Raw genomic sequence first — 22,941 nt, 5'->3', positions numbered from 1 at the left:
GTTGCGAACTTCAAACTAATCTGCAGTTTACGATTCAAATTTCAAAGTGCAGTCTGATCAGCACTGTCCAGCGCATTGCGGACCAGAATGCATTTAATAATTAGTCTGCAGTTCGCATTTCGCGTTTCCAACTGCGAACTGGTCCGCGGTTCGCGTTCCGAATTGCAAACTGCAATCTTGTCTGCTGATTACAATAAAAATTTCAAAGTGCAGTCAGATTAGCACTTTCTTGCGCATTGCAGACAAGAATGCATTTCACAGTTGGTCTATAGTTCGCAGTTTGTGTTTCCAATTGTGAACTGCAAACTGGTCTGCAGTTCGCAGTTCGCGATTCGAATTGCGAACTGCAAACTGGTCTGCAGTTCGCGATTCGAATTGCGAACTGTAAACTGGTCTGCACTTTACGATTCAAATGTCAACGTGCAGTCTGATCTACACTGTCCTGCGCATTGCAGACAAGAATGCATTTCACGGTTGGTCTGCAGTTCGCGTTTCGAATTGCGAACTGCAAACTGGTCTGCAGTTCGCGATTCGTGTTGCGAACTGCAAACTAGTCTGCAGTTTACGATTCAAATTTCAAAGTGCAGTCTGATCAGCACTGTCCAGCGCATTGCGGACCAGAATGCATTTAATAATTAGTCTGCAGTTCTCATTTCGCGTTTCCAACTGCGAACTGGTCCGCGGTTCGCGTTCCGAATTGCAAACTGCAATCTTGTCTGCTGATTACAATAAAAATTTCAAAGTGCAATCAGATTAGCACTTTCTTGCGCATTGCAGACAAGAATGCATTTCACAGTTGGTCTATAGTTCGCAGTTTGTGTTTCCAGTTGTGAACTGCAAACTGGTCTGTAGTTCGCAGTTCGCAGTTCGCGTTTCGAATTGCGAACTGCAAACTGGTCTGCAGTTCGCAGTTCGCAGTTCGCGATCTGAATTGCGAACTGCAAACTGGTCTGCAGTTCGCGATTCGAATTGCGAACTGCAAACTGGTCTGCAGTTCGGGATTCGTATTTCGAACTGTAAACTGGGACACAATTTACGATTCAAATTTCAAAGTGCAGTCTGATCCGCACTGTCCAGCGCATTGCGGACAAGAATGCTTTTCATAATTAGTCTGCAGTTCGCATTTCGCGTTTCAAACTGCGATCTGCAAACTGGTCCGCAGTTCGCGTTCCAAATTGCAAACTGCAATCTTGTCTGCTGATTACAATAAAAATTTCAAAGTGCAGTCTGATTAGCACTTTCTTGCGCATTGCAGACAAGAATGCATTTCACAGTTGGTCTATAGTTCGCAGTTTGTGTTTCTTATTGCGATCTGCAAACTGGTCTGCAGTTCGCAGTTCGCGTTTCGAATTGCGAACTGCAATCTGGTCTGCAGTTCGCAGTTCGCAGTTCGCGATTCGAATTGCGAACTGCAAACTGGTCTGCAGTTCGCGTTTCGAATTCGAACTGCAAACTGCTCTGCAGTTCGGGATTCGTATTGCGAACTGTAAACTGGGCTACAATTTACGAATCAAATTTCAAAGAGCAGTCTGATCAGCACTGTCCACCGCATTGCGGGCAAGAATGCATTTCATAATTAGTCTGCAGTTCGCATTTCGCGTTTCCAACTGCGAACTGCAAACTGGTCCGCAGTTTGCGTTCCGAATTGCAAACTGCAATCTTGTCGGCTGATTACAATAAAAATTTCAAAGTGCAGTCTGATCAGCACTTTCTTGCGCATTTCACAGTTGGTCTATAGTTCGCAGTTTGTGTTTCGAATTGCGAACTGCAAACTGGTCTGCAGTTCGCAGTTCGCGTTTCGAATTGCGAACTGCAAACTGGTCTGCAGTTCGCAGTTCGCAGTTCGCGATTCGAATTGCGAACTGCAAACTGGTCTGCAGTTCGCGATTCGAATTCGAACTGAAACTGGTCTGCAGTTCAAGATTCAAAATGAAAGTGAATTTGAAGGTTACTCTTATATTTTAAAGTAATAGGTCAGTGTTTGCTAAATATAAAATTTTGAGCCGTGCCATGAAAAAATCAACATAGTGGGTTTGCGACCAGCATGGATCCAGACCAGCTTGCGCATCCGCGCAATCAGGTCAGGATCCCTGCTGTTCGCTAATGGTTTCTCTAATTGCAGTAGGCTTTAAAAGCGAACAGCATGGATCCTGACCAGACTGCGCGGATGCGCAGGCTGGTCTGGATCCATGCTGGTTGCACACCCACTATGTTGGTTTTCTCATGGCACGGCTCATTAATGTTAATGGTCTGCACTTCCTCCCTCTTCATTAGAACTGCAAAGTGCCGGCAAGACTGCGGCTCCTAGTTTTCGATTCAAACTACGAACTGCAAACTGGTCTGCAGTTCGCAGTTCGCAATTCGTAGTTCATAATTCGAATTGCGAACTGCAAACTGGTCTGCAGTTCGCAGTTCACGATTCGAATTGCGAACTGCAAACTGGTCTGCAGTTCAATATTTAAAATGAAAGTATATTGGAACATTACTCTTAGGCCTAGAATTTCGTACTTAGTAAGTTTTTGCTTAAAAGAGGTTATGGTCCCTCAGCTGCAGTCACTTTATCCGAACCGAAATTGTAGACTGTAAGCTGGTCTGACTAAGTGACCTGTACCGGTTCTTCTCCTAAAAGAAGGCTTCTAAAGAGTCATGCACAAGGTATATCAAAGCACCAGTCTGTCTTTCCACAAAGAGTCTGTATCTAAATACACGACTTTTCTCCATCTGCTCTGAGGGATCTCGCTCTTCATCTGGTGAGATCGTTCGGTGTCAGATTACTTTCGCGACCAGAGTGGCTGCGTTTGTGCTCTGTAAAACGCCTTTAAACGGGCTTATCATAAAAAGGACTATATATAAACATGGTATAATAATAATAATTTCAAATTACTCTAATCAGAGTCATATATATTATATGTTTTGTCCTTTCGGAATAGGGTCAGTAAATTGGTAAATAAAATGTTCGTGGTATATTCGAAATCAGTCCATAATAAATGGTACCTAATTTACCCATTTTATTTGGGCACATTCGTGTAGAACGAGTGCTTTAATAAATCACACTTTTGCACTACTGGAATACATTCTACATGGAATGAGACAGTTCACATTTTCATACACCCCACATGGCAAGTTTTGCAGATCGAAACTGGAAGTAAATGTTTATTGTGCGGACTAGAGCAAATATGCGCAATTTTAAGGGTAGCAGACCACAACTGACAGGCATTTTAATAGGAATATCCAACCCCCATTTTCTTGTTATTATCATTTGTAACAGAGCTTTTCTGAAAAGTAGTTGTAGGAAAAATTGATGTTCTCTAAAGATACGTAAAGACGGCCTGAAGTTAGCGGTTTTTTAATACAATACAAAAAAAGGATTAATCACTGGACATTAAACATTCTCTCTGTCATAATGTATATGCAGTTTACAATTAGAATTGTGAATAATGCATTGAACTTTGATTAGCGATCATTTGGAACTGGTAAAAAATGACATTAAAACAAATAAAGGAGACAACTATATTATTTGACATTTATTGTTTAATGTCCATATATTTTTTAAGAAAATTGCGAGACATATATTCAATCACTTTAGCCCCATTGGATCATTTAAAAACTTTGATTGGTTACATTTTGCACAGACAAACAACACAACTCTCTTCTTACGCCCATTTAAGGTATGTTGACCAATCATGCAGGTCTTAGTGCCGAGTGCATAATTGCGACTGCGACAAAAAATGTCGTAGTTCCAATTAGTTATGGACAATTTAATTCAAATTACTTATCAATGGCACAAATAGATAAAATCTCTAAAAGTATTAGACACCTGCACATATCAAAGCCCCACTTACATTAAACCAAACAAGATTTATAAAGTAATGTTTCTAAGCCAAGATCAAAGCCCAGGCTCTAGTACTGACCGTTTGCAGATTTCTTATGTGATATTTTATTATAATACCAAGACAATAAAACGGGTCTGTCGATGAGCCATTCCAGTGCTACCTTTGGACATATCCAAAGGCGGCGGCAAAAATGGTGTTAAATGTTGGTATTTTATTAGCAGATGTATGTAATATGCTGGTTTTGCCAGGGACGAGATTATACGGACTTTCTTCTTTATATGAAACTATCTATGAATATTTTGTACAATAAGTCCAGTATATTTCGCTTTAAACACTGTCAAAATACGACTGCGTACTTTGCTTGTGTGTGGACTACTTTCGTTAATATTCGTTACTATTTATCAAATTGTTCTGTTTCAGAAAGTTAGAAATAGGTAAAGTTCATGGCAAAATTAGCCCGTCTCAGGTGCAGTTCATCGCAAAATTAGACTTTCTCTCTGACTGGACAATCAATACAGGCTTCGACGCAGATATGTCAAGCTTGCATTGACCTGTAGGTTACAATCTGAATATTTTGTATGTCAGAAATAGTCCAAAGTCAGGTGAGCTATAGTCAGACGTGAGATGAGCATTCTTGAGTGGGCTGACAGTGACTTGAACATTCCGGCTAGTTACTTCAATATCCGGGCATATTCCGTCAAATGAAACAGTTCTTTGATTAATCTTACAATTAATCTTTCGTTGATTTTATTTACACAGGGCAACATAATTTTTGTTTAAAATTGAAATGATATACACACATGTACTGTAATAGAAATCACACAATGTAAAGCTGAATTATTTTACAGGAACAACGCACTACTGCAAAAGCTGCACAAGATTTTTTTATTTTATTTTTTATATGTCAGTTCATGTGTTTTATTAGAAAGGTATTTGAGTTAAAAACATTCCATAAGAAAAAATGTTTTAACATCATGACAGTAAACGGGTTGGGCTTTAAGCCATTCAAGAGTTACATTAGGCCATACTTGGCTGTAGACGATCCTTATAATGGGTGTAAATGTCTTTACATTGAAACATGTCACAATATATATCAACTGATAAAATAAAGATAAAATAATACAAAGTTTTCACACAAAAAAATAAAAAAATTCACGCGCTCTGTAAAGAAATACAAACTACAATATTAAAGATATTTCAAAATATTCCTTGCCACACCGACTGGTGAATTAATTGAATTTATCATAAGAATTCTAAATGATTTTATTTCAGTTTTCTATGAATTTTACTGTATTGCTCGTAAGAGTACATTGACTACTCTGAGCGTAGAAGGATTTTGGCAGTAAAAGGTACTAAGAGAACACCAGTGAATTTCTTTCTCTCATTCTAGCTCTCCTTTATACTCATAAAACAAACCAAGAAGATTGGTCATACAGGACGGATTACACCAAACCGGAAGTGACTACTCAGTGTTACATGTGAAGTAGTCCAAAATGTAGTTCCATGCTATGGATGAAGTCTGGTATAATGACTGACATGAGGAGGTGACAGTTAAATATTTGGCTTATGTTTATTGCTTATTGTATTGAGAATAGATCTAGACCATTTTCATTGTAAATTTCCTGGAAGAAGTTTTATTCTTTGCGAAAAATGTCTACCTACGCGTAATTGCTAAACGGCTGTTTTCATGGGGGCATTTTTAGAGGGTGATGTTTCTCAGAACAGATTATTTTTCTTATATACAACATAACATGTCAATATTTTTCTATTTTTGATAAGAAGACATGTTATACTAAATGACCATAAATGGTTTTCATATCATTGAAATGCTCTAAAGTGCTGAAAATGAGGTCTGAATGTTTTGTTATTAATATGAAATAAATAAGGAATTGAATTGGTAGAATGTAACCTACATGACAAGAATTCACAAAGACTGTACGGGCAAGGATGAAGTGCCTCGGACATCTCCGTTAATATTCGTAATAACACGTTCATTGCCGAGGATATCCAATTCAATTAAACAGCAGACGATACCGCCAGGGAAAAGTATTAGTTTCCCCGCTATGCGCGGCGCACGTCACTATTAAGTTTAAAGAACATGAAATGTTACATCCCGTAAAACATGCTATAACTTCTACATGTTTTCATTGTTTATATTTAAGCTTATCTATATTCGTCACCGGTAATTGATCATGGGCGGCTCCTCCATAAAAATGTTACTAAATTCATTGGAAAAAATCCTGCAAGATAGAGAAACTCCATTTCAAGATTTTTCATTTCTTCTTTACTTTTCCAGTTTGCAGATCGCATTTGAAAACGTGAACTGAGAACTGCAAACTGCAGTCCAACTGTGAAATGCATTCTTGTCTACATTTTGCTGGACAGTGCTGATCAGACTGCACTTTGAAATTTGAATCGTAATCTGCAGCACAGTGTACAGTTCTCAATACGAATCTCGAACTGCAGACCAGTTTTCAGTTCGAATTTGAATCGCGAACTGCAGACCAGTTTGCAATTCGCAATTCGAAACACAAACTGCGAACTATAGACCAACTGTGAAATGCGCAAGAAAGTGCTGATCAGACTGCACTTTGAAATTTTTATTGTAATCAGCCGACAAGATTGCAGTTTGCAATCCGGAACGCGAACTGCGGACCAGTTTGCAGTTCGCAGCTGGAAACGCGAAATGCGAACTGCAGACTAATTATGAAATGCATTCTTGTCCGCAATGCGCTGGACAGTCAAGTCAAGTCAAGTCAAGTCAAGTCAAAAGTTTATGAAATGTAACAGAGGCCTCCGGCCCAAAATGCACTACATAATATATAGTAAGTAAATATATAAACAGTTGTGATCCCACAAAATGTATACATATACAATCGGATAAGTTAAAATACATATTCATAGGTTCAGCACACAGTCGACTAGTAAACATAGGCTGCTGAATATCATATTTAACAGGTCAAACATTATTTAAGAGTTTCTCAAGATACAATGCTGTTAGATATAACACCTTTTCATTATCAGAGCTAAGTATGTTATAAAAACTTTGTATACTTCTGTCAGATGAATACCAATTAAGAAGATACTGATTACGGATCTCACTAAATTTCTCACATTGAAAAAAAAGCATGATATTCACATTCAACAATACTAGTGTGTAATCTGTATTAGTTAGCTGATCAGACTGCACTTTGAAATTTGACCAGTTCGAATTCGAATCGCAAATTGCAGACCAGTTTGCAGTTCGCAATTCGAAACGCGAACTGCAGACCAACTGTAAAATGCATTCTTGTCTGCAATGCGCAGGACAGTGTTGATCAGACTGCACGTTGACATTTGAATCGTAAAGCGCAGACCAGTTTACAGTTTGCAATTCGAATCGCGAACTGCAGACCAGTTTGCAGTTCGAATTTGAATCGCGAACTGCAGACCAGTTTGCAGTTCGCAATTCGAAACGCGAACTGCAGACCAACTGTGAAATGTATTCTTGTCTGCAATGCGCAGGACAGTGTTGATCAGACTGCACGTTGAAATTTGAATCGTAAACTGCAGACTAGTTTGCAGTTCGCAACACGAATCGCGAACTGCAGACCAGTTTGCAGTTCGCAATTCGAAACGCGAACTGCAGACCAACCGTGAAATGCATTCTTGTCTGCAATGCGCAGGACAGTGTAGATCAGACTGCACGTTGACATTTGAATCGTAAAGTGCAGCCCAGTTTACAGTTCGCAATTCGAATCGCGAACTGCAGACCAGTTTGCAGTTCGCAATTCGAAACGCGAACTGCGAACTGCGAACTGCAGACCAACTTAACTGATATCATTTTTACTACTCTTTTTCCTTTTTCCAGCATAAAGCGTAACTTCTAAAACTATGTACATACTCCCAATTGCAAACATTACAATACTACAAAAATAGGTAATGGTGTAAGTTCACTAAAGACGCGTTATAAAATTGTGCTGTCACCAATTACATAAATATAGAATAACATAATAATTATGTTGTGTTGGATTTGATGGAAGGCGGAACTTTGGTTGTGATTAAATGACATACTTTGAATATACGTGGAACAGATGATCTTTGAATAAAATGTTGAAATGTGAATACGATATCGTCATGAGTTTGAAATAAAAAAAAAAAAATCAAAATTTAATTACTTTCAGGACAGAGCATTTACTATGGTTTCGATTGTCTTTTATTAATACCCATGCTACTTTAGACAAGTATAATAAGGAAAATGGTGCTGTTTTAATATAATCAAAACGGTCCGCTGAACTTGACGATTAGGACATCGTTACTGTGTTGTGAATATGTAAATGCTTTGTAAATGAAGTAGCCGAGCAGGGACATTCACATCCAATAATATATTGACTTGATACAATGTGACATGATAATCGTCTTTCATATCTTCTGATATTATCTTATGTATTTAGGAATGTCTCCGCCAAAGGTCAATGAAACATTGCCTAGAAATAATTCTTATTGATCTGCAAATACATTATATAAGCGACTTGACGTCCTTATAAGTATGCATTTTCCTTCTCCAATAAATAAAGTATTATACAGTGACCTTCATGGCGACTGTAAACACGACATATAAGATCTTATACTATACGATCACTTTGAATTTCAATCCGCTTTAGGAGAAAACACGGACATCTCCAAATCTTATAAATGTATCGTTAAATGTGTAAGCATTATACAGACATGCAACATACCGAGAATATTAAGTTACTCCAGTTTACTCAGGTGGTGAATTTTCAGTATATCAAACCAAAAGTCGTGAGTCAGATCCCCTGCAAGTCGAGTATAGGGGAAATACAAGTTAAAAATTGCAATACGTTTATTTATTTATTTTTATTTTTTTGCATTTTTAAATGGGATGTGGTCGTATAATATTTTACATATCCATGATCATTAACATCCATTTCTTACTGAAATTTCGTTATCAAATTAACAGCAATTGTCTAAAAGTATGCCAGGTTTCAGAACTATTCTCTAGATAAGGTTTAAGACATTGGCAGTACGGTCTGCGCTTGATATTTGTGAAATGTATGTGTAATTGAATGTATCCTCTCCGAATTATGATGTTAAAGCTGTCAGTTATTATCAGAGAATATTTACGTTTACCAACTGGGATACTGGCATATAGTGTCAATGACTTGTATATGAACAGAATGTCTAGTGGAATTCATACTCCCTGATGATTTTGAAGATATCGGTTATGAACGTACAACAGTTAGCCTAATGAACTGAAGCACTGGCAACAAGTAGTGCCAATGGCCTGCCGTTTTTGTCTGTTATAACATAGCTTATAGTTAAGCAAAAATTAACTATTGATAGCAAAGAGTTTACTTTCACATGTTTCAGTTTCAAATCTATTAACCTTATCTGAAATTGTAGATAGAAGGTATGGCATTCTTAAATAGATTTTTACAGTCTCAGAAGTTCCTCTAAGTACTACAAAATATGGCTTGATACAGACGTCATTTAAGTGACGCTAGTCAGTTGCTAGTTTACAATTTACAGTTGCTTGTTTAATTTTTTAAAATGGAAGCATCTCCAAATATAGTAGAAAACGTTCTTGCTGATCTTGTGGTATAAAAGTTCCATAAGGAATAAAACAACCTACGACGCAATGTAGAAATAGTACCTAAATGTTTAGAGTATGAAAAACAAACAAAAATAATGCTGGTTGCTGATATGTAACATTTAAGACTGAATATAATACTTAAGTCTTTATTTGATCATTCTGAAGATTTTCTGAAACTTCTTATCTTATTTTCATGTAGCTGCTCTTGCAGATAGTCCTACCTATCAAGTCATTGATCAATATCCTATCTCAATGCAAAAAAAATGTCAAACACACGATTATTGTGTGTTGTCAGAAAATGTTTTAAGTCTAATAAAATAATTTCAGATGCACTATTTAAGCTGAAATATAGACATAATGTTATTTGTAACATATCACATATTATATATGAAAACAAGAACAAACTCTTTAGTATTTACCATGAACATTGACATTACCATAAAATGACTTAAACAAAGTTTTTAACCATACATTTACTCTATTATTCCTATTAACTTGTGTCATGCAGGTGTACAGGTAAATGCAGGATAGGATTAATATTTGTGTCATTGATTGATCTCTAGTACTATGTCTACGTAATGCAATCTTACACCTATACTAAACACAACAGCGAACACTACCACATACCGTTTTTTCTAGATAGATGGGTTTTCAGAAAAGGATGATTACAATTTATAAGAATACAAAGGTGTAGACTTTGATTATTTACTAGAACGTGGCTTTTGTTTCAACTGGACAGACAACGAAGTTGTTTTTCTTGTCATTTTCTTTCGCCATAACGTTTTTCTCCGGTTTGTAAACTCTATATACATTTTAGCGTTTGTGACCTTCAAAGATGGGGCGAAGTCTAAAATGAATTAATTTATATGCCTTTGTTTGACTATGGTGACATTTTAAATTTTTTTAGGAAGAACATATTGTACTAAGCGTATGCTAAATGTCACGAAAAAGTTTAGTGATTCCTGAATGATATTTGCAAAATAACAAATGGCGGATGAGCTGTTTTTTTCAGTATAATTTGTAGAACACGTACGTCTGTTAATCGTGCCAGTGATATGTTTTCATCTGCTTTCGCCGGAGAAAAGTAAATGAGGATTTATTGTATATTGAATGAAAATGCACAACTTCTGTAAATGTTTGCTTTGGCAGACGGCCACGGGGAAAGCATTAGCATACTTTTTTTATTAGGTTGAACGCAGTTTTTTTTTTAGTAAAATTGAAACGTTGATTAAAATCGGAGAAATATGTGGATAAAAATATTCAAATGTTTTGTCTAAATATTGTCATAAAATCTGAATTTCTAACTGACCATTTAGAGTGCTGCATTTCCAGCACGTCTTGCTGAGGTCTATGTTGAATATATAGTGGATTTAGCAGATATTATTCCAGCAATTAAAAGTTCAAATTGAATTTCTGAACCACATCTATGAAACAGAATTAACAAACACAAAATCTGGCTAATGTTCATTTGAAATAGTCAATTATCTGAATAAACTGAAAACAAACTGATTAGTATGTAGAATACATAAGAATTTCCCCTAAGTATATTCAAAGCTTATGTTCACCTGTATATTGAAATAAATGTGGGTCTTTATTAAACAGAATCTTTGAATAAACAAAATCAATTGACTTCTAAATCGTCTACATTTTACTGTAAAAAAGGAGAAATATATGGATTTGTGATGTTCAAAAGAGGATGCAGGAACAATGGTGACGGCATTACGTCTTTTTAATTTTATAGATTTACATTCTTTAGACCCTAATGCGTTTGGTTTATACTGATTTTTTTAAACTCGATTGTGATGAAAACTTCAAGCTTATTGGAACAACTCTCTAGTAAGTTTTGAATTGGTTTAATGCGTTTATTTGACAATGGCATGTTTCCCATAAAGGCACGCTATACTATAAAATGAAATCAAAGGTCTGGTTTTCTACAGGTTACAAATATATATACAATGTAATCTTCAAACACGTAGAAATAATATTTCATATAATTTATACACTTGCAAGAACGTACTGACTAAACATTTGATTTTGACTAAACTGTGTTTTAATTCCGAAACTGACAAAAGGGTTTATGATAATACTCGAGTAAATATAACGGCACTGATACTGTATGCATATGTGGAATCATGAGTATAACTTAAGAACATACATATACAAATCATTTGAACTAATTTCATCAATTATTTTAAATGGCAGACTGTTTAAGACAAAATAGGGAATTATTTTGATTTAAGAACAAAAACTACCATCAATTACAGTCATATTTTGTCTAAAATCTAATACATTTATTAATACTTAACCATTTATTTAAATTTATCCAGATTCGTTTGCAAAGACGGAATGCATTACTAAAAAGGTTGATATAACACACGGTCATGGGCTGCAAAATGTTTAATATCTACACAGATGTTTCCCTACAAATGAGAATTAGAGCATTCGCTGTCAGGTTTTAGGGTTTCGTTTAATGTGTACATGAATGAGTCCGTTATAAACATGGTATTCCGCGTACCAGTATCAATGTCAGTTATGATTTTGTAAATTTGCTATGCTTGTATCTTTTGATACATTTACATCAAGTATACATACATTTGATGAAATTCTTAATATGTTATTCAAACACTTATACAAGTTTGAAAGTATATGTGTAGCTTTCGTCCACTTACTGTGGATTTCATCAGAATATCTGAGGTTCATCCATGAGAAATGCTAAAGTTGCTTAGTTTCGGTTTACGGACGCTTATGTATATAACTTCACCGCCGTCGTTATCTGTCAAAAGGGTTTTCTGCATGTCGGACCTGCTAAATTTGCTCATTTTAAAGCGTCTAGCCATTTAGTATATAACAAGTAATTTTGAAGAAGTTCGCAGTAAAAGGACGATAGTTCAGGCATTCTTTCGACATTGTGTTACTATTTGGAAAAGAAATCATTGAAAAGCTAATCACTGCTGAATACATACTTACAAAAAGGAACACATACGAATTTTACTTGCAATACTTCTCCTTTGCTTTTATTTATAGAAGATGTTTCATGATTTTCTATCAAACGAGTTGTATAAAATGATAAAATGTGAGGCTCTGCCGAGCAGTTTATCAATTGTATTCAACGAGTTTAATAAATTCAATATGGAAAGACACAATTGTATTTATTTATTCTTTTATCATATGTCAGCTTTTCCTGTTGAAACATCAAAATGTCTTCTTTCTTTACCTATCATAGACAAAGTAAATTCGAGCAATGTCACCTACATTCATAAATAAATGACGTCAACGTCAAAGCTTTATTACACTAGTGTATTATCAATTTCGAGTAATGACTTTATTTCACTCACACGACGTCAGACATGCAATAAATTTATTTTTGTGTTTTTCAGTTTTTTTCTGGTTATAACACACAATAAAAACTTTCATATAAACTATTGTCCTTGTTTTAAAACACTCTACTGTCGAATTTCATATCATATTGGGAAACAGTTTTAGGTTTTCTTTTCGCTCTTCTTATCTATAAGTATTATTTAAGTATGTAGCTCTTAACGTGCATTCAACAAAATCTTTAAAGTACATATGGTTGTTTTCCATTTAAAATCAGTCATAGTCAACGGCAACAAGGAAGAAGTCTGTATTGGGAATATATGCTTATGTTATGAAATACCAACTTCCTGTAAACGGCAAGACCTATGATTAGTATCAAATAAAATTGGCAGATTTATATCATTGAATTAAATATCAGGGTCAGCAGCTGCAGCAGTTTATGCCATATGCATGCACTATGTGTGTAAGTCATTGAGAGAAAAACAACATTTGACCAGAGTTTATGTATTTGTACATTACATTGATTGTATTTAAATTTTTCTCATAAGTCATAACTATACTTACTTCATTATTTACATTATCGCATTGCAGAAGCTTTCAGTCGGAAATAAGGTTTTGATATGTTTCGAAATGATATCTGGTTACCAAATGTAATTTTGATGTTTCTGTGGCACATTTCTTTTGAAATTATTCAGAAGTATCGCAGAGTTATTGTATGTTCGTTCACAGAAGTAAGATATGTTAACCACTCAATATCCTGTTATGTTGCCGAGATAAATACTCAATATCCTGTTATGTTAGCGGCGATCGAACATTTTCTAGGAGGTTTATTTACTATGATACAAATTATATACTAGGAGTTAGCACATTGATATATAAGAGGATGTGTTGTGTATGATAGTATATATATGTACCACTAACTAATGCTTACTCATTGCAATTCATTTCATCTTTAATATTTTCAATATAGTATAGTCGCTTACAAAATTCAAATAATTATTGACTTGGAAAATGGTCGTAGGAAAATCATGTTTACATTAAAAATCTTAAATTTACATTCAACCTTATTAAATGAAAACATTGCAGAATATGACAATAATATAATTGCATGTTAAAGTGATCTTTATAATTGTTTAAATTATCAAACTTTCTAGTAGGATAATCAAACCAGTTGTCCCATATTTACATTCTCGTGCATAATAAGAAAATATCTCTTTGTCCTTGTTATATAATTATCTAAGACAGAAATAGTACTTAATTGATTTCGAAAATAATTAGTTCTTTTTTATCATTTGATGTCAGAAATCGTGGAAATGTACAATTGACAAATCTCATTAATTAAGGTACATGTATTTTGAAAACTTAAAGCCTTTAAATTTCTTAAGAATAGTGTAAATCATCAATGGTATTAGAGAAATCACGTAAACATCTTCTTACTGAAAAGGTGTATCAAACAGTAGTTACATGTAATTTTGACTACCAATTTAGGTATTAGTTGTTTATTTGTTAATGCATATTTCGACTACAAAGATAACATAATCCGAAAGTAATCAGTTCCTCTCAATTTATGATTTGTACAAGAGCTTGACCAGATATCTTTTGAAACGTCTAACAATTGCCTAGTTTAATATGACAGCCGTTGATTTCTATGGTTTGTTGTTATTGCAGAACATTGATCACGAAGTTTGTTCAAAAGACTATGCACTAATACTGATTTGTATGAATGAGGAATTGGATTTTCGAAGTTTCAGAAAAAAAGCTACCATGTGATAAAAAGAATATTACATTTTGTGTTTCATATTAAAATTATTTTTTGTTTCACTTATTCTGAAAAGTCACTTGTGTAATATCGTCGGTTAATTCCCCTAACAATTTCAGTCAGTAAGTTTAATTGTTAAAACAGCTTTTAATTAAAAATGCAAGCACAAATTTAACTGTATTCCATATAAATAATAAATTATACAGTAATTGACTCTTGCCCCCATTAGAAAGTACGTGACGTTTACCAGGATAATTCAATATTGACCGAGTCGATAGCAATACCTAAGTGAAAAAAAACTTTAATTTATTTATTTGTTCGGCAAACTACGGGTAGTACATAAACACATCTATGACGTCATTTCTTATGAAACTCAAAGTTATATTTTTAGACGTTGTATTTTAAAGAGAAAAACATAAAACATTGACTATGATATATATTCAGTGTGAAAGGTAGTATTTCTGGCAAATGGGAATTTTTTGCCTCTAAATACATATATATCGGCATTATTAAACAAACATCTTCGTGACTGCAATGACAGACATTTACAATAACATGCGTAAACTTTATTTCTATTTGCATTTCAACAACCATAAGCATTATTTTAACATCCTTGGCGATAATGTATGCTAAAATCTGGTAAAAAAAACAAATAAATTTGTCCATCAAGCTAGAAACAACTTCCGAGTTTTACTCAATTTGAGACAACATGAATTTATATCGACTATAACAGCAATATCTAACGGTAATCAGTTTAGACTATAACTTTATAGATAGAGGATAATTGTTTTTTTTTTTATCTTACATGTAAAACAAACAAATATTTTAAAAATAAAAATTCATGTTTTGACTAAACTTACACATTCTAAAGTTTAAACATATTTATTTTTTCACGGTGAAAATTTCAGTTATATTTCACTCAAATATTAATATTAGATAATTCGCTGAAAAGCATGTAATAAATAAAACTTTATATAATTACCTTTTTCTATATTACGGTTGCTATCCATCCGAAAATATGTGCAATATCATATCTATTTTTTCTTTCAAGTAATTAAAGACATTCCTGTTGGAAGTATTCCTGTTGGAAGCAGAAAGTATTTCTGAGACGAGAAACAAGCTACAGATATATAGGCACTGCTGTATAATATACAGAGTGTCCCTGTTAAGTCGCAATTACACAATAATCAATATTACCAATCAGATTAATTACGTTACTTAGTGACTTGCAATTTTCAGCAAAATAGATTCCTAGAAAAAAAGCAATTGAACAATTATCGTCATGGTACGTGTAAAAGGAAAAACACTAATGGTGATTTAAGGTATATTCTAGAATGGTTAATTTTTTGTCAGTTAAGTAAAGAAAAAAGACAAGAATGTAAGACAAGAAAACATACATTTTATTTTGATTTGTACATACTGATAACCATAAAATATTATATACATATGATGTACAATTATAAATAGGGGCCTCCGGGCCTGAGTGGTTAAGGATTCTGATTTTAAATCACTTTCCTCAAACAGATGTGGGTTCCACCCTTGTTCGGGGAGTTGAAATCTTCATGTTAAAAAACCATCCAGCTGGCTTATGAAGGTTGGTGGTTCTTACCCAGGTGACCGTCCGTAATGAAATAATGCATTGAGGGGCACGAGGGGTATTCTTCCACAAACCAGAAACTGGAAAGTTTGCGATATGAACTTTTATTGTCTCAGAGTGACATGAATCCCAATAAAAAAGCACTATAAAAACAATAAAAAATGTAATAATGTAAAAATGTGTTACTTAAAAAGTATAGCTGAAGCTGAATTATAGATGTACATTAGAGACGTTTTACTAATAGTTTTGAAAGCCTGACAGTTATTTGCTGCTTACAACGTAGTATATACGATAAGATAAGAAACTATTCATTATTAATAAAGTTGCACTCATTGTGATATAATGGTTTAAAGAATCCATTATACCAAATACTTCTTAGGCATTCTTTTCAGATAGCTTTTCGGTCAATAATAAGTCATGTACTTTAAGAATTTATTTCGCATTCCTTTTCACACTTAGCTTTACGGTCTAGAAATTAGTCATGTGCATTAAATGACAGGTTACATTATATCGCCCAGTTAATGCATTGTCCAGCAATGCATGTTTCGAAATTACTAATTGTTTTGACAACTGACTAACTGGATAAATGACAGGGTAATTATAAACACCCGGACTTTTGATCACGCCGCATGACTCAAGTCACGAATCATTTCTTTCATAAGCAGAAGTTTTGAGACAAAACTTCAGTATCATTCTGGTACTCAGTTAGGTTAGATATGTATGTCCGATACATACAAAATGAATAAGTTAGATAAGTTGAAGTAATTATGTTGAAGAATAGAAGTTCTTTTAATAACTGAGAAAATGTTAGTGAACTATGTTAGTGAATTATGAAGAAAGACATTGATGTATATATTATCTTAGAACTTAGTACAATATTAAATAGTAGTTATCATACAGAACAGAGTTGTTGTTGTTGCTGATATTTAGTAGAGTGAACCTTAGTAACTGTTACACAACATCATAATACAATAACAACACTAGACATAAGTACAAAAAGTGTCTAGGCCAGCGGGCTTATAAGTCACTTTACTTTGATAACAATATAAAATGTACTTTTATTAATAAAACAAATATAAATAGGTATGACAGATATGTGTGTTTAAAATGTATTTTCAAATGAAAGAATCAATGTGTACTCATTAGTTGTATGAACAGTAATACAAAAATCGATTACATTACTGACTTATCATAAATACATGAAAGAACAACACAAAAAGAAACATCTTATATTTTGAACTAACAGATTTCCTGGACGCATCGAGCAACCCAAACACAGCTATAGAGCTACGCATTTGCAAAGCAGGCCCACAGCAAAACAAAACTGTAACGGAAAAAATATTATGGACGAGTCTCTTCAAAACTCCAACAAGTACATTTTAATCTTATGCAAAATACAGAAAAGGGAGAGGAAGGGGTAGGGGTAGGGGTAGAAAAAAGGTGAGTGTGGAGGGGGAAAGTGGAACGAGGATGAATTTTCAAAAGGAAATGTTACGCCCTAAACACAGTTACCGCACAACGTAAACCACAGCAGCGCAGACACATACAAAAGACAAAGGCACACACGTAAGTCAGCAGATACCTAAAAGAATTAAAATTTAAGATCATATTGCGTGAAAATAGATCGTTTCTATTTAAAGCACTAAAAGAAGAAGAAAATTCAAAGTTTAACCAATTTTAATTAAATTCTACTTTTTTTTTTGTTTTATTGATTTATTGATACTTTTTTCTCTCAGTTCTTACCATTTTCCGCAAAAAACATTGTAGTTCCCCCTAAACCATAGACAAAGCACAGGTTGAAGGTATGAAGATAAAGGTTTTTTGTTTGTTTTTCCTTTTTCAACTATATTTTCCCTTTTAATGGCAGGCAGTTTACCTAACTGGTTTTCCTGGATCATGAATTAATACTTAACCTTCGTCCGCTAATTCCCACTCCAACCATCAATCAGATTAAATAAACATGATTAAAGATACAATGTCGTGTATCAACTTTTCATGGAGAACATACGCCTAGGAATCAAACAAAATACTCAACGATCTATATGCTCAATCTGTTGATGTAAGTGGGTGGGTTTCAGTCAAACCTATCACAGACGTAAATAACTCTGACTCTCTTCCACTTAAAAATATCAGTGTTACTTGCAGACAAAATTTTAACTGGTACTATAACAGATATTTATCAGAGGGAAAATATGTCTGGAGAATTTCTTTTTCTCCACCAGACAGAAGATCAATTATATACGTTTGAACAGGGTTTAGGTTACAGTCGCTACGTAGTCCTGAAATATTTCCGCCGTCCGGAAAGAAAGACAGTAATTAATAAGTCTGAAATCTGTGATAAATATAGCTTTTAAACAAATCTTGGAAGACTAATTTTCAAACGATTTTTTGGATATATGATTAAGATTTTGCAGACAATGTTTAGAGTAAAGTAACTGTCGTTTGCCTTTTTACAAGCATGATATCTTAGTTCGTTGTTTGCGATTACGTACCTCTTTGGAATGCAAGCATTCTATGTCATGAAGATAAAATCGAAAGACTTTTGTCCTACGAATTGCTTCTTCCAACAAATAACAGGTAACGTAATATGTTGGTATGGTATTTAAACATTTATTGATATAAGCCATATGACTTGGTGCAATCTATAAACACATACTGTAATAATACAGTAAAAGGACAATTCCTCTACTATTAAAAGCAAACATGAAATAACTGCCATAATACCATGCTATGACAGATGCGCCATTGTCTTCTACATTCGTTGTAAACTAATTACAGAATATTGCTAAAACGATACTTCCTCGCTGGCATTTGTTAACGTGCATTTCTTGAAAATATCTGCAGTCAAAGTTAATGATCATTAGGGGAAAACAATTCCAAAATAAAAGACTAAGTGCCAAGATTTAACGTGCAAATAAACGTTACCGTAGACGATGATGAGTGATTCACGTCACAACCAAGTAAATTGTTTAATGCATGGCGGGGCTTACTTTCGCCCTCGTAAAACATGCAAATATATTTTAAAAACGACATGACAATTTGTCCGGTGCATCCATGTTCTATGGTATAACGCGTAGTTCTAAAATAAAACCACTTACCAAACAGAATTGTTTCTTGATGTGTCTACCAACATTCCATTTATTTATTTGAACAATAAACAGGCAGTTCTTGTTAAATTAAGCGTTTTTTTTTTCATGTAACAAATTACAGAATACAAATTTTGTATCATTGTTATCAAATTAACCTTTTCTTTTCATTTAGTTTATTTGCTTTTTACTACTTTTGATGATCGAATATTACACTGATTATAGAAAAAATAACACAGAGCAACAGTATTCGGCTGAAGTTTTTAGTCTTGGTCGACAAGTAGGGAAATAATGCACTTGCTTCCTAAAGAAAGAGCACAAAATGTATAAAGCCATACCAATTGATATGCCGTTCGTCAAAACTACCGCATCAATAATTTCATTCACGTGAAAAAAAAAAATTCACCCTCCTGCACGTACATAAAAATCTCCGAAAAAAAAATTCTGATTACGCGGTCCGGAATGATAACTGCAAAACAGGTTTAATCGCTGTTTGAATGCGTCAAAGTAATATTGATCGGAATTCATGCGTTCATAATACATGTAGCTGTTGACCTAAACTCAAAAAGTCAGGAATTATGGTGTAGTTCATTTGTTTCAAATTCGGAGTGTCTGTGCTAGTGCCACACATGGCCTTCGATGTACCGGTAGATGATGAAGTAGGAACATTCTACGATTGTTCAATACAGTGAAAAGAACGAAGCCCGACTTGTAAGAGGTGCACGGGGATGCAATTAAAAATATTTGGATTAAACATAGAAATATTGTTCAGATATTAAGTTTTCAATCCATTTGTTTTTCGTTGTTTAGTTCAGTATGTTAGATCTAGAGCAAAAGCCGAGTGCTATCTTAAAAAAAGGTTTGCTCACAGATCCTGACCGATCAATCACATTGTCTCGGCCAAAATCATTTTGAACGTAACTTCTTTAGTACAGCAGTCAGATATTCTATGAAAACGCATTTAGACAATTTAAAGATTGTTTTTCTTTTCAAATAAATAGTCTAGATTTAAAAATAATTGCTAACAAAATCTGTCCTAATGTAACCCCAATTTTCCCTGTTTGTATATTAACTGGCTGTGAATTGATTGAAAGAAAGTAACTGAAAAAACAGACCTCCCCTACTCTAAATTTCTAGGTCAATCAAAGCACAACAAATAACACTTTTAGGATAGCCATATTGGGATAATTCTTTGTCCATCTGTTATCATTTTTGACTGAAATGAACCTCTACCACAAAAACTTAAGCTAGCCTGATCTGTTAAGAAATTATTTCAATGGGATTCGAGCAATGTCGAAGCATTTGTATATGCCCAACTCCGTTTGGTCTCACTGGTCAAGTGGTTTATTACTTTCCCCTCACCTCTAGCGGTTAGAGTTTCACCAGGGGCACAAAGTTGTTCATGTGTCGAAGCCATCTAACTGGGTTTCAGAAGATATATTATTCCACTCAGGTGCCCGTTTTGTCTTAAATATTCCTCGTCCTCTGCCATTAAATGGGCACGCCATCAGTTTAATGTAGAAAAATCAAAATTAAAAATAAGACACTCATCCCTTAGTAATTATAAATACAAAATAAAAATAAAGTGATTCAGTGCGTTTTGGCAATAATTTATTTGCAAAACCATTCATGTAGTCTTTAAATTACATAGAAAAGCTATATACTGTGTTAGTCACACTGTAAATGTTTGATTTCTGTGTTATTTCTAAAGAAATGTTAACTTCATGTATAATCATAACCGCCTCCTCAAGGGTCCAAGCTGGGACATTTTTTTTAAAACCCGCTCGCTCCATGTAAAATCTACCCGCCTCTGAAAAAATCATAATTGAGAAAAAAAAAAAAAAAAAAAAAATTCACTCTCTCGTTCCTATCTTTCTTTTTTTTTGTTGTTGTTGTTGAAATTTTTCCGAAGAACTATTAATCGATTTGGTATGGCCTAAATAACTACTAGTAATGCTTGCTAAAAATAAAATCTGAGTAACATGTGCACAAGTAAGATTCAAATAGCTTTATTATAAAATTGCGACGACATGAACATATCTGATAATATTTCAGCATATTTGTTCCTTTCTGAGCCTTTGGTATCAACCTTATAAAATAACTAATCAGTCTAAAATGATTTTTACTCCTTGTAATCATAAAAGTCTTTTTTATCAATATACTGGTGTAAATACAAATTGACATGAGATAAATGCAGACTGCTACACTTTGGAGCACAAATAATTTTCTGTTATTGAAGTAGAATAAACGCTTCACTTCAGTTTAATATTTCATACGTGTTAATGTCGAAACAAATTGTTTTAACTAAAATTTGCGCATGGCGACAAACATATATATCTAAGCAGGCCGAACATATTGTTTTGTCTTTGGAACCCTGTATCCGGTCTAGATATTTATGCGACGCATTAACTCGAAGTTTTTGTCCCGACGGTTGTAGCGATTATTTAGACCTCCAACTTGAAACTTTAGCATGAAATATTGAAATGAAAGGAGCTAGTTTCAAACATTCCCTCGAAAAATTGAAGTTTATGACGCCGCTTTATTTTCCTGCGAAAACCATCCCATCGGTAAAACTTGTAGGGTGGAAAGTAGCAAGTTATAAAGCCACAATAAAGGTCCGGAATAAGATTTATATTTGAAAAAAAAAAAAAAAACAGTGACGTCAAATACATATATGAATTAGAGATTGATAAAGTTAAATTATTCAACCTGTTGCTTACATCAAAACTGACCTTTCCCGCAAGGGCCTTTTTCCTATAAGTAAGGAGTTCTATTATCATAATAAGAAAACTGAAGGGTGTGTGATGTTTCTTTATGTATATCAATATAACCACTGATCATGTAATCATATGCTGTCTACCTATTGTTCAAAATAATCAAGGTCCAATAATTTGTGTAAAACCTTTGCCAAAAGGTCATGAAAATATAAAACAAAAACACTGTTGAAATTACTGGTCGACAAAAGCAAAAACTGAAAACGTTGTTGCTTCGGTAGAAATATTTTGGTAATAGTTTTAATATACTATTAGATACCTGGGGATCAATAATGTCTTTTGGTCAAAATTGACTTCTGTATTTAACCTTTAGACTGCTGGTGGCAAGTCGTTTTGCCTTTGCAACCAGAGCAGACCAAGATCAGCCTGCAAAAACGTGTGCAGGCTGCACTGTTTGCTATTCAGTCAGTAAATTTTCATTGAACATCCCTTTGAATAACAAATGGTACTCTCCAAACTGAATGATGGACCATTTAACAGGGTAAAGGTTATTAAAACAAGTACCTGGTGTTCTGAAAACTACCTTTACACACGACAATTGCGGCTTTAAGCTGAAAATAGTCCGTTTAAATTTACGCGTAAGCTTATGGATTGATAAATATACAACGCTTGTGTAATAGCTGTATAGAAACCATGGGAAATATTAAACATTGATATGTAAATCTTCCCATGATGAATACTTCTAAGTATCGCAGCTGGAGTTTTCTCTTGCAAAAGCTTTAAAAATTAAATGATTGACTTTGATTTACTTTATAATAAACATCCGGCAGGATAATGTTCCAACAAGAACCATCCATTGTTGAGAAGAACATCATTAGTGCATTTAATTGCCTTTTAACCGGAACTGTTTTGTTGATCACTGAAAGTGTTACTTTACTTCTGCTTCCTTACATTGGGAAAAGATAAACCGTATATTAGTGTATAATTATATGAGTAAGCCTGGTAAAATTTATTGTTGTGAACTTTTTTAAATAACACATGCAA

General features: G+C 34.1%; 1 protein-coding gene across 1 annotated transcript in view; it reads right to left on the bottom strand.

Annotated features, from left to right (window-relative positions):
- LOC123534448 (universal stress protein in QAH/OAS sulfhydrylase 3'region-like) overlaps positions 1–15,636 on the bottom strand; it is a 61,141-nt gene extending 45,505 nt beyond the window's left edge. Inside the window, exon 1 of the mRNA XM_053519636.1 lies at positions 15,483–15,636. The gene's annotated coding sequence lies outside the window, so the exon portion shown is untranslated. The remainder of the gene's footprint in view (positions 1–15,482) is intronic.
- Positions 15,637–22,941: the final 7,305 nt, after the last annotated feature.

Source organism: Mercenaria mercenaria, chromosome 12, assembly GCF_021730395.1.
Source record: "Mercenaria mercenaria strain notata chromosome 12, MADL_Memer_1, whole genome shotgun sequence".
Classification (NCBI taxonomy): Eukaryota; Metazoa; Mollusca; class Bivalvia; order Venerida; family Veneridae; genus Mercenaria; species Mercenaria mercenaria.
The sequence above is the reverse complement of the archived record's forward strand: the minus strand, read 5'-3'. Positions and strand labels throughout refer to the sequence as shown.